Source organism: Astyanax mexicanus, chromosome 21, assembly GCF_023375975.1.
Source record: "Astyanax mexicanus isolate ESR-SI-001 chromosome 21, AstMex3_surface, whole genome shotgun sequence".
NCBI lineage: Eukaryota > Metazoa > Chordata > Actinopteri > Characiformes > Acestrorhamphidae > Astyanax > Astyanax mexicanus.
Window position 1 is genome coordinate 6,099,743 of NC_064428.1, and position 12,809 is coordinate 6,112,551.

Below are 12,809 nucleotides of genomic sequence, written 5' to 3' on the forward strand. Positions count from 1 at the left end.
AGCTCAGTTTAAAGCTGTATTTGACCACCCTGCAGCCGGTAAGGAGGTGGGTTTACAAATTTGCGAACTAAAACAGGGCACCCGTTCTGCGGCAAGTTACTCCCTCGACTTCCGCACACTCGCTGCAGGCAGCGGATGGAGTGAGCCAGCGCTGAAAACCATGTTTCAGCGGGGATTACGGGAAGATCTACAAGCAGAGTTAGTATTCAGGGCTCAAGACCTGTCACTAAATCAGCTTATCGACGCTGCTATTTCACTGGACAACCTTCTCCACGGGAAAAGAAAACTCAGAGAGCCCCGACCACTCCCCAGTGTTCCTGGCCCCACCCCCTTTGGGGAAACTGAACCTATGCAGCTGGGAAGAGCCCGTTTGACTCCAGAGGAGAAACAGCGCCGCCGCAGAGAGGGGTTATGTTTATACTGTGGCCAGATTGGTCATATCTGCTCTTCCTGTCCTGTTCGTCCTGGTGGTTCCAGGACGGCAGAGGTAAGCGTGTCTCAATTCTCAGTTTCTTTAATGCACATGTCTATCTCTGTACAAATTACCATTGCCTCTGAGAAATATTCTCTGTCAGCCCTTCTAGATTCTGGGGCTGCTGACAACTTCATGGATGCCAACCTGGCTCACCAACTCCAGATACCCTTGCTTCCTATGGACTCCCGACTCAAGGTCAAGGCTCTGGATGGTCGTCCTTTGGGCACCGGAGCTATTACTCAAAGAACTCCTGAACTCTCTCTCCAGGTTGGGCTTTTTCACCATGAACAATTGTCATTTCTAATCTTAGAATCCCCTGATCACCCCATCATTTTGGGCTATACCTGGCTTGCCCAGCACGACCCCCTGATCTCCTGGAAGCAAAGAGAAATACTGAAGTGGAGTAATTACTGCCAAGACCATTGTTTAACCGTACCGTGTCGGACCACTTCCATCGAAAGCCCTGATGTGACCCATATTGTTTCCATCCCCAAATGTTATCATGACCTTATGGAAGTATTTAGCAAGAAAAGGGCCACACAACTACCACCCCATAGACCAGGAGACTGTTCCATTGACTTGCTACCCAATACTATCCCCCCTCGTAGCCGGGTCTATCCATTGTCGGAACCTGAAAATCTAGCCTTAGAAAAATATATAGACGAGGCTCTAGCTAACGGTCATATTCGCCCCTCTACATCCCCCTGTGCAGCTGGATTCTTTTTTGTTGAAAAGAAAGATGGCGGCTTACGCCCTTGCATTGATTACAGAGGTCTTAATGCTATTTCTGTAAAGAACCCTTACCCCCTACCTCTTGTACCATCAGCTCTTGAAAAATTGCGGAATGCCCAATGGTTCACCAAGTTAGACCTTAGAAGCGCATACAACCTCATTCGCATCAAAGAAGGAGATGAATGGAAAACTGCTTTTGTGACCACTAGGGGCCACTATGAGTACTTAGTCATGCCATATGGGTTGTCCTGCTCCCCCTCTGTGTTTCAAGCATTCGTCAACGAAGTCCTCAGAGATATGCTAGTCAGATGGGTCATAGTTTTTATGGATGATATTTTGATCTATTCATCCTCCCTTTCAGAACACATTCGCCAGGTCAGGGCTGTATTAAAGAGACTCCTAGACAACCAGCTCTATGTCAAATCAGAGAAGTGCGACTTCCATGTCCAAGAACTTTCTTTTCTGGGTTATAACATTCGACCCGGGGGTGTTAGCATGAACTCAGACAAACTCGAAGCTGTAGTTAAATGGCCTAAGCCCAAAACTATCCGGGAGCTGCAATGTTTTCTTGGATTTGCTAATTTCTACCGTCGCTTCATTAGAGGATTCAGTAACATTGCTGCACCTCTCACCTCACTACTCAAGGGTAAGAAGAGAACCATTGAATGGACCACTGCTGCTGAACTAGCATTTCAAACATTGAAAGAAAGGTTTACCACAGCTCCCATCCTCACACACCCTGACCCTGAACTGCCATTTGAGGTGGAGGTTGATGCTTCTGACACGGGGGTAGGGGCCGTCCTATCCCAAAGAACTGGAACACCACCCAAGTTACGCCCATGTGCCTATTTTTCCCGTAAGTTAAACCCAGCAGAAAAGAACTATGACATTGGTAATCGGGAACTCCTGGCAATGAAGTATGCCTTAGAAGAGTGGAGACCCCCCTTTCTTGTTTTCACTGATCATCGCAACCTGGAATATATCAGGTCTGCCAAACGGTTAAATTCCAGACAAGCTCGTTGGTCCTTGTTTTTTAACCGTTTTAACTTCTCTGTCACCTTTAGACCTGGATCCAAGAATGGGAAGGCCGATGCTCTGTCACGCATGTTTCCTGATATCAAGAGCACCCACCATGATAAACCTGAACCAATCCTTCCTCCCTCCTGTGTTATAGCCCCTGTCACTTGGGATCTGGACAGTGAGATCCTGCTGGAATGTGCTGCAGATCCCAGCCCTGCTGATTGTCCTGTAGGTAAGACCTACGTACCTGCTACTATGCGTAATCATGTACTGAGTATTGTACATTCCTCTCCGAGTTCAGGACATCCGGGCATGCAGCGCACTGTGGAGCTATTACATCGCAAATATTGGTGGCCTACGTCTGTGGAGGATGCTCATCGTTTTGTGCAGAATTGTGAGGTATGTGCACAAACCAAATCTACTCGTTCACCCCCCACTGGATTGCTAGTCCCCCTAGAGATACCCAAACGCCCATGGTCTCACCTAGGTGTGGACTTTATCACTGATCTGCCTCCATCTAATGGGAACACTACCATTTTAGTTATTATTGACAGGTTCTCCAAAGCATGTCGTGTCATCCCTTTAAAGAAGCTGCCCACAGCCTGGGAAATGGCAGAAACACTTTTCGAGAATGTCTTCAGATTTTATGGACTGCCAGATGATATCGTATCGGACCAAGGTCCCCAATTCACATCTCATGTATGGCGTGCTTTCTGCAAAATCCTGAACATCAACATTAGTCTCAGTTCTGGATACCACCCCCAATCTAACGGCCAAGTGGAGAGACTCAACCAAGAACTTGGGCGATTTTTGCGCTCTTATTGCCTCCGTAATCAACATGATTGGAGTTCTTACATCACATGGGCCGAGTATGCACAGAACTCTCTAACTAGCTCTTCCACAGGACTAACCCCTTTCCAATGTGTTCTAGGGTACCAGCCTCCTTTTTTCCCTTTAGACACAGAACCCAGCCAAGTGCCTGCTGTGGATGAATGGAGGAACAGAAGTATGCAGACGTGGGAGGAGGCACACGTTCGTCTTCGAAGAGCCATCCACCGCATGAAAATTCAAGCTGATCGGAGAAGAAGGGCGGCACCTGACTTCACAGTTGGTCAGATGGTCTGGCTGTCCACTCGGGACCTGAGACTCAAACTACCCTCCAAGAAGTTAAGTCCGAGATTTATAGGGCCTTTCAGAATCATTCGACAAATCACTCCAGTCTCCTACCGCCTAGACTTACCTGCTCATTACCGTATTGCTCCTACTTTCCATGTCTCTCTCCTCAAACCCTTTTGTTCTTCTGATCCCCAGACTCCAGGGTCCATGGCAGAACCTCCCCCTCCACTAGACATTGACGGGGCCCCAGCGTACTCTGTTCGCGCTTTGTTGGACTCTAAGCGTCAAGGAGGACGTTTGCTCTACCTTGTGGACTGGGAGGGCTACGGACCAGAGGAACGATCTTGGGTCCCGGTGCACGATATCCTCGACCACTCCCTTATCGATGAATTTCACCGGGAACATCCTGACCGTCCGGCTCCCCGTCCTCGTGGTCGTCCGCGACGTAGAGTAGGGAGGTTGGCTGGGGCCAACCGTCAAGGGGGGGGTAATGTCACCTCTGACCCTGGTGTTGCTCCTCCCCGCCTCATGAGGTCGCACTCGCCTCAGTATTAGCGCTTTACTCACCTGTTGCCTGTTTGTAATCACTACCTGTATATATACTCACCACTCCTAACGCTCTATGCGACGTCTTGTCTAAGTTCTACTTGCAATTCGAAGCGTTTTCTCTGTCTCAGCTATTCTGGTATTCTGACTTTTTGCTATCGTTTTTTGGATCTCCCTTGCCTGTATTGTTGTATTTGGATTTACTCTCTGCTATTAAACCTGCATTTGGATCCTACTTACGTGGTCTTGCGTAACACCTACAGTATAACAAAAATAAAAAAGTTAAATCAACTTCCTCTTTAGTTTTAATAACTCGATGTTCTAAGTTATGCTAACTTAAGTTTTCATTCCCCATTACTTAAATTTTTTAAGGCAACTGGTTTCCTCAATTTTTTTTAAGTAAATTCAACTTATCCTGGCTTATCCCGGCTTATCCCATCACGGATGTGTTATTTGCACAAATAACACAGGAACAAACTTGTTGTTCATGCTGTTTCTAAAGCTGTTAGTTAGCTCCTAACTCAACTTATCCAGAGACGGTGTCACTGGCTGGCTTCAGCTCTGCCTGTAGGCGGTCGCAAGCCAAGGTGGGCGTGGCCATGAATACTAATTCACGGGTTGATATAGACACGGCGCTTTTCCTGATTGACTCATTTTCTAAATGTTTTCTTTTACTGGCTACTGCAGACAATAATTTCCCCGAGGGGAAATTCTAGACATCCAGCAGCAGGTATAATACACAAAGTTACAAAATGAAAAATATAAAATATAAAGATATACAGATACATATAAATACAATCAAATAAAAAAAAAACAGAATGTAAGTGTAAAAGTACAGTCTTTAGTGTGTGTGTAATATAGAATGGAGGTAGTGCAGTTGAACAATAGACAGTGAACACCAGTTGATGTGCATAAAGTGAGGATAACTGATGTCAGACATACAGAAAGTGCAAATACACAGTTATATAATGATTTAAATTCAGCAGTGCAAAAGATACGTAAACAGTAGATGAATGATCTAGTGAATGAACTACTAGTGCAAAATAGGGTAGAACTATAAAAATAGTGTTATGCATCAGCAAGACTGAGAGTGTTTCCATAGCTGAGGGTGTGTCCACAGTGTGGCCAAAGTTACCAGAATGAAAAAGTGTCACAGAGTCTTCAGTTTTCTGTGCTGGGAGGAGTTGAACATTCTTATGGCCCGAGGGACAAAAGACTTTCGGAGTCTGTCTGTGGAGCAGGACTGGGACAGTAGCACAATGGAGGTTGAGGAAGAGTTTCATCATGTGCAGCATCATAAACAACTCAGAGAGACCCACTGTATTTCACAAAGAACAAGAAAAACTGGAATTTACCTTAAGGACGCTCCCATACAGAATATGCTGAGAGCTGATTAGATGGACAATAATTGGAGAAACAAGGAGGTGGTCATAATAATCTGAGTGAGAGTTTCTCTCACTGCACCGTGACACACAGTTGAACCAATTTTCACACTAACTGTGTATTTATTTATTTATTTATATTTCTGTGCAAGTCTAATTAATCCATGTTTACAATCACATTTTCTCCAGTTGGTATAAAGGGAGAAAAGGCCAAGGCAGTTATTTCATCAGTAATTCTGATGAAATTAGATATGCATATGTTTGAAATAAAATGTAATAAACTTACAATAATGAACTCCTTCTACTTTCATTATCCAAAGGCCACCATTGCACAGGATTCATTAGACTGCCAAGCCCAAGGGTCATTCCTTAAGCAAATGAACCAATTATAACCGACCAGTGAACAAAGAACCGTTTTTTTTCCCGCTGAAGTTCAGCATTCCTGGCAAACTATAAGATAAATTCAATAGACACACATTTACTCCTCCACAATAGAAGCCACTGGCTGTAGTTTGAGTGGCAGCTATGTGCACACGAGTCTTTAATGAAAGTGGCAGGTAATTAAACACGTGTAATTATGTTTCTGCTCAAAATTCATGCATTTACTTGATTCAAATATATGCACATTATTTCTAACATGAATTCTCAACCCTCTAGTCCCACCAACCCTTCCTGTTCTGTATTGTTCTGCAGAGTTTGAGTGCTGTAGAAAACTGGAAAATACCATTTTTATCACTTGTAAATTGCAATCGAACAGCCAAAAAAGTGGGAAATATAGAATTCAAGATGATGCATAAGTTTTAAGGCGTGTCAGTGTGTCTTTGCTATCGTAACGATGGGAAAAGCATGCCTTGAAATGTGCTTGAAATGCACAAAAGGCATGTACTCACTTCTGTAAATTTGGTGAAATAATTAAGGTGAAATAAACCTTAATAAATCAGTGTGCCAACTGTCATTCCCTTTAAGAGTCGGGTGAGCTCTGACTTTGGCATATTGCTATTTTAATGGCGTAGCTGCCTGGACATATTCAGCACTTCTCTTCAGAGGAAATGAGCTGCTCTCGAGTTCACTCTCGTTCATTTGGTTTATTGTTGATGTAAATGTCTGCATAGCTGGGAACAGACATGCACTATGGGTTTGTGCACTGCTGTGTGGTGTATCTGTGTTTTTTATTGCCAAGATAGCAATACACCAGAAATTTACATGAACACACCTAATTTCCAGACCACCACTCCCATCAGTGTAGACATATTCACAATCACAATCACCATTGCTATTTAAACAATGTGGGCGGAAGGTGTAAAAATAGGCTGCTGACTGGGTGTAAGATAGCAATGAACATCGCAAAATAGTGTATTTTTAAATTAATTTTTTATCAGTTAAATATATTTTTTTGTTATTAAACTCTTACAATGGCTGTCTAATTAAAAATAATTCATTTGTTTTTTTGACAGTCTATATGGTGTAGCAGTGTTCCATATATTATCATACAGAACTGATGTTAAATATATTTACATTAGAGTACAAATATGCTTCTTGTTTCTGTCTTTTATAAGTAGCACACTTCTAGTATATTAAATTGTTTAAGTGTTACACTATCCTATAATTTACTTATAGTTATATTTTCCTAATTGTAATTACAGAGCATGGAAATATATATTTAACTGTTACATTAACGTTACACCTAAATATATATTTAATTTAGTTTCGTAAAAAGTTACATGATACATTGTTGTACTTTAAGTGAACTACTGTAACAGCTGTTTTTAAAACATTTTGATCTAAATGTACAAAAGTATATTTGGAAATAAGTATTTTAGAAGTATATTGAATTATATTAAACTAAAAGTGTACTTTCTAGTAGTCTATTTATTTAAAATTCACTATATTGTACTTTTTATTTATTAGTATGACCAAAATGTACTTTCAAACATTTGATAAAAGCATTATATTAACATACTTTAAATATATTTTAGGAGTACATAAATCTTTAAGTATATTTACAGCATACTTTCACAATTAAGTATTTATATGTTTTCACCAGGGAAGTACTAATCACCAGCTATGTTTACTCTGCTGACCTGAGATTCACATGCTTTTTCTGAGATTCTAAACTGGCTGTATTAATAGCATTGCTCGGTTTGTTTAAAGCGTGTCTCTATATTTCTGGTGTAAACTCGTCTCTGATGGTCTTCAGACTGTGGATTGATTATTTGGCGTTTCTGAAGGTGTGCTTGTCTTTAATAAAGCTTGTCTGCTCTTGCATTCAGTCTCTCCCACAGTGATATGAATAAAATATATTACATCAACACAGACTTCTCATCTGCACTATAGAGTCAAGCATTCAGGCCTATACAAACAAAAGAAGCACCAGTTCATTGTCCTGATCTGCAGTACAGAACGAAGGATGATTCATCTGACTGAACCCCTTTGTCCAAATGATTGTAGACCTCTGCATGTGGTTTTTACACCACTGAACAAATGTAAATATGTACAGTGGTTGTTTTTGCTTTTTTGTCAAACTGATATATTTCTGATTATCAAACAAACTATAATATCAGACACATATAACCTGAGTTAATATAAAAAAAAACACTCTTTTTAAATTAAAATGTTATTTATTAAAGCATAACTGGCAATGAATCTTTCACATCTCTGTGGAGGAATTTTGTTCCACTCTTCTTTAAAGAATTGTTTTAATTCAGACACATTGGAGAGTTTTTAAGCATAAAAATCCTAAGACTTTAACTAGACCCTCGAAAACCTTTATTCTTTTTTTTTTTTTTAAAGCCATTTAGAGGTGAACTTGTTTGTGTGCTTTGGGTCATTGTCCTGCTGCAGAACCCAAGTTCACCTGAGCTTGAGGTCATGAACAGATAATTAGATATTCTTCTTCAGGATTGTCTGGTAGAGAGCAAAATTCCTGGTACCATCTTTTACAGCAAGTTGTGCAGGCAATGAAGCAGCAAAGCAGCTCCAGACCATCAAACTACCACCACCATGTTTTACATTCAGTATGATGTTCTTTTTTTTTAAATTATGTGATAGTTATACACTAGAAGTAACAGGAAACACAGCTTCCAAAAAGTTCCACTTTTGTCACGTCAGTCCAAAGAATATTTAGTCCCCAAAGTTCTGGGGATCATTAATAAGATGTTTGTTGGTAAATGTGAGACGGGTCGTTGTGTTCTTCTGTTTTTGATCAGCAGTGTTTTTTATATTGGAACTCTCCCATAAAAAAAAAAAAAAACATTTTCACCCAGTCTCTTTATTCTTATTATTGAATCATTAATACTGATATTAACTGAGGCGAGTGAGATCCTGCAGTTCTTTAAAAAAATGTTGTTCTGGGTTCTTTTGGGATCTCCTGGATGAGTTGTTCATGCCCTTTTGGAGTAATTTCTTTAGGTCGGCTGGTCACTCCTGGGAAGGTTCACCAGTGTTCCATGTTTTTCTCCATTAGTGAATAATGGTGAATCACTGTGGTTCTCTGGAGTCCCAAAGCTTTAGAAATGACTTTGTAACATTTTGCAGACTGATAGATGATCAATGACTTTGTTTTCTCATCTGTTTTTCAATTTCTTCAGATCAGGGTATAATAATGTGTTGTTTTTTTAGATTTTTTTATCTGCTTCATGTTGTCAGACAGGTTCTGTTTAAGTGATTTCTTGATTCTGCAGGTCTGGCCGTAATCAGGCCTGGTTGTGGTTAGTAGTGAAATTAAACTCTATGAGCAATGAAAGTTAATGTTGGAGCTGAAATAGAAATGTATATATACAATAAGTATGATTATTGTATAAATAACTACAGTGCCGGTCCTCTTTGGACACCTCTTCTTATTCAATGTTTTTCTTTATCTCTTTATTTTATTTAGAGAATAGTTCTCTCAGCATCTTGAAGGAAGGAGGTGCTGAAGAATAGTTGCTGCTTTTCCTTAACGCATCTCAGTTCATCAGGTTTAAATCAGGGGTCAGGTCAGGTAACTCCTATTTCATTTCAGCTTGATTTGAAATGATGTACATAAAAAAAAACAGATAAATCGCGCCATCCGGAAAGCTTGTGGTTGGATAACAAGTAAAAACATGAACCATTCAGACCCTCTATTTGTATTTGATCCATCCCACCTACCCACCACGCCAAACTTATGGAAGAGACTCAAGAGAAGTGGAGTGAGATGTCGCACTCTGAACTGAGCACCAGTGAGAAAGTTGGTAGGAAGACCCCAATTGTGCATCTCCAGATGCAGGGAGGGGCTTTGGAATGATTGGCTGGAAAAAAAAAACAACTCTTTTCGGAGGCGCTGCAGCTCTGTGCCCCCCCCCCCAAGCACCACAAGCACCATGAACTAATGGCGTTCAAACATTCACCATCTAATTTGAAAAAGCATATTAAGGTAAACTGAATGTTTTCTACAGTATGCCTTGTAGTAACCTAGTGATGCACTAATGGGCTATTTGTAATATTTGTCATGGCTCGGTACACGCCAAGACATGCCGAGGTTTGCTTGTTAGGTCTAGGCTATGGATTCAGTGTTGTAAGTTCGTTTGGAGAGCGTGTGTGAGCTTTTAATTTTATGAGTTTAGGTGTAGAGGTGGGTAATCTAGGTTCAGGAGCTAACTTAATTCAACCTAATCCATGGGATGGAGTTTTAATTTCTGGACCTGGATTACCCACCTGTAGCTGCGTGAGAGTTGGATCATCCTTAAAGAACAACCATTCTAGGTCCCAAGCCGAGCTAAGAGAGCGTTGACTGGCATCAAAGCAAAAACTTCTACTTAATAAAACTATTTTTCTGTTTACTGTAGAACTCTGTAAATGTATATGCCGTAGATTTAATAGCTTCAATATTATCTGCAACAAATGTAGAAAAAAATGAGAATTGAATAATTACTTACATTACTTTTACTTTTATACTTTAAGTAGTTTTAAAAGCAGTACTTTTACACTTTTACTTAAGTAAAATGTTTGAGTGAATACTTTTGACGCCCTTGATTGTAACAGTGGTGAAACCATTCAGCAAGCGGCTTTCTTATTATTTAAATAACCTTATAAACCATGCAAAAGACTAGCGAGCAAATGGTCATTTGAGTTCTACATAATAAGTCATGGTTCTACATAAAAAAAAAGTTTTTTTTCAAACACTGCAATTTGCTGTTCCAATAAATAAATATGTAATATAAATTGGTACAAGGTTACAGAGCTGAAAAGTAATGGCTCGTGCCTTTTACTCTCAGTTTGGTCGTAACGTGTCTGAATTATTGGGCTGATTGAACATTTTTTGGCGTGAAGGCTGTAAATGTGTGTTGTTGTGCTTTTATAATTATAAGCCCCCTCTCCAAAATAACACGCTGAAATATGCTGACCTTAAAAACCCAACATTTCAGCATTTCAGCATTTCAGCTTTTACCAAATAAATCCGTCAGGCTCTTCAAAAGGCATTCTCATAACATTACAACAGACCTTTAATAGAAAAAAGCAAACAGCAAAGACTTACACTCTTAAACCTGATGAAATTCACAGATTTATTTCTCCATCCCATAATGTTCATCTTATTTGGTTTGCTATTTTTTATTTTTTTTTTTGCACAATTAAAATGATATCTTTTTCTGTGGCACTGAAATACCAAACACATGTGTAATCATGCCCACATGTTAATATTAATTAGATATACTTTTTTATTTAGATTTACATTTTTTATTAACCCATTCAGAAATATTTTCCAGTGATGGAAAAATATAAGAATGCTGTTTTCTGTCTGTAATGCACACAAAATAAATTATCCTAATATAAAAACTATATAATAAAATCTATATAAAAAAATTAACATGAGAAACATGCTAAAAAGATGCTTAACTTGTTCTGTAGTGCTGACATGCTCTAATGACTGAGCTGCTGATTTATTTATTTATTTATTTATTTATTTATTTATTTATATTTTTTGTCCAGGTGCAGTGGGCGGGGCTAAGCTACTGTTTCATTGGCTGGTTTATGATCTATTCTGATGGACAGCTGGTCTTAATTGGTGTTCAATTAATTAGTGTTCTGTGCAAAAAAAAACATTAAAAAAATAAATTACATGATGATTCATTGTAATTGACGCAGGGTCTGAAAGGGTTAAACAATCGGTTCCAGTTTTTTTGCACCACATGCAAAATTCTATCACTAAGAGCTAAATTTGAGCTTAGCAATGGTATTACTTAGTCAGTGTCGGGGCTCCGCCCACGTGGATCACGTATTTCACATAAGACACCGAATAATCAGGCTGGTAAAATAATAATCATAGTAATAGTAATCATAATAACAACATATTTAAGATAGAAATATGTAAAGCATGCTAAAAGATATTATGTACTGGTCAATATCAGGCAACATTACTTCATTTTTTACAAGGTTTCTAATCCGAAGATGGTTACAAAACCCATGTGATGTTAAAAAAGCCTGTTTAAAAGCAAGTCCACTAATTCCTTCTAATTCTTTATTTTAAATAATTAACATTTTAATTTAAATTAAAGTCTTTATTTTAAAGAAATATTTGACTGCATGCTCAAAAAATTGAAATTTATGACAAAAAAAATCACCCCTGTTGCTGGCACTCACTCCTGTTACTGAAACTCACTCCTGTTACTGAAACTCACTCCTGTTGCTGGCACTCATTCCTGTTACGTTTTATGTGTTGAGTAACAGGACTGAAAGTAACAGGATTTTTTTTTTGAGTTTTTAGCATAGAATTAAGAAAAATATGAAAAAAAGCTAAATGGTAGCTATGCTAATAGCATGAGGACAATGAGCACCTTTTAGTGATTTTCCCAAAATGTGTATTTTAAAAATTAACTAATAATATCTAAGAATAATTTAGGAAACAGGACAGAGTGTTAAGATTGACCTCCTCAGTCATAGAAGTTACAATAAGATCAAATATACAGAAAAAACTAATGATGGAACTTAATTAATTTTTTTAATTTTCTCATGATCTTCAGAAGAAACTACTGACGTCACTTCCTGTTGTAGATATGACTTCCTGTTGTAGAATGTTCCAGATGTTTCAGATGATCAGGGTAATGTGTTACGGTAGCAGGACTGAGTGAAAAAACCTAGGGACACTAAACTAAACTAAAATGTGTATTTTAACTTAAATATTATGGATTTATTATGAAAATAAATATTTTTAAAGAATAGCTGGGATTTGGAGTCACACTACAATGCAAAAAAATACATCTCTGAAGAATTTTAATAATTATATTGCATGGTAAAGTTTATACAGTAATTAGAGAGTGGGGACAGGTAACAAATGCTATTTTTAAGTGTTCTATGTCGTGTTATATATATATTTTTTTTTTGCAATTTAAATTACAATTAGTTCAATGTACAAGACACAATGCTTATAATGATAAAATTAAATAAAAATTTCCTGAGGACAGAAATGGCACCCATTCGGTGGGATGATGGCTACATATATTCGCCAGAAACAAAAATGCATGCCATGTCTTGCAGTAATCTGTAAGTGTGGGAGAGACAGAGAGAGAAAGAAGAAGAAAGAG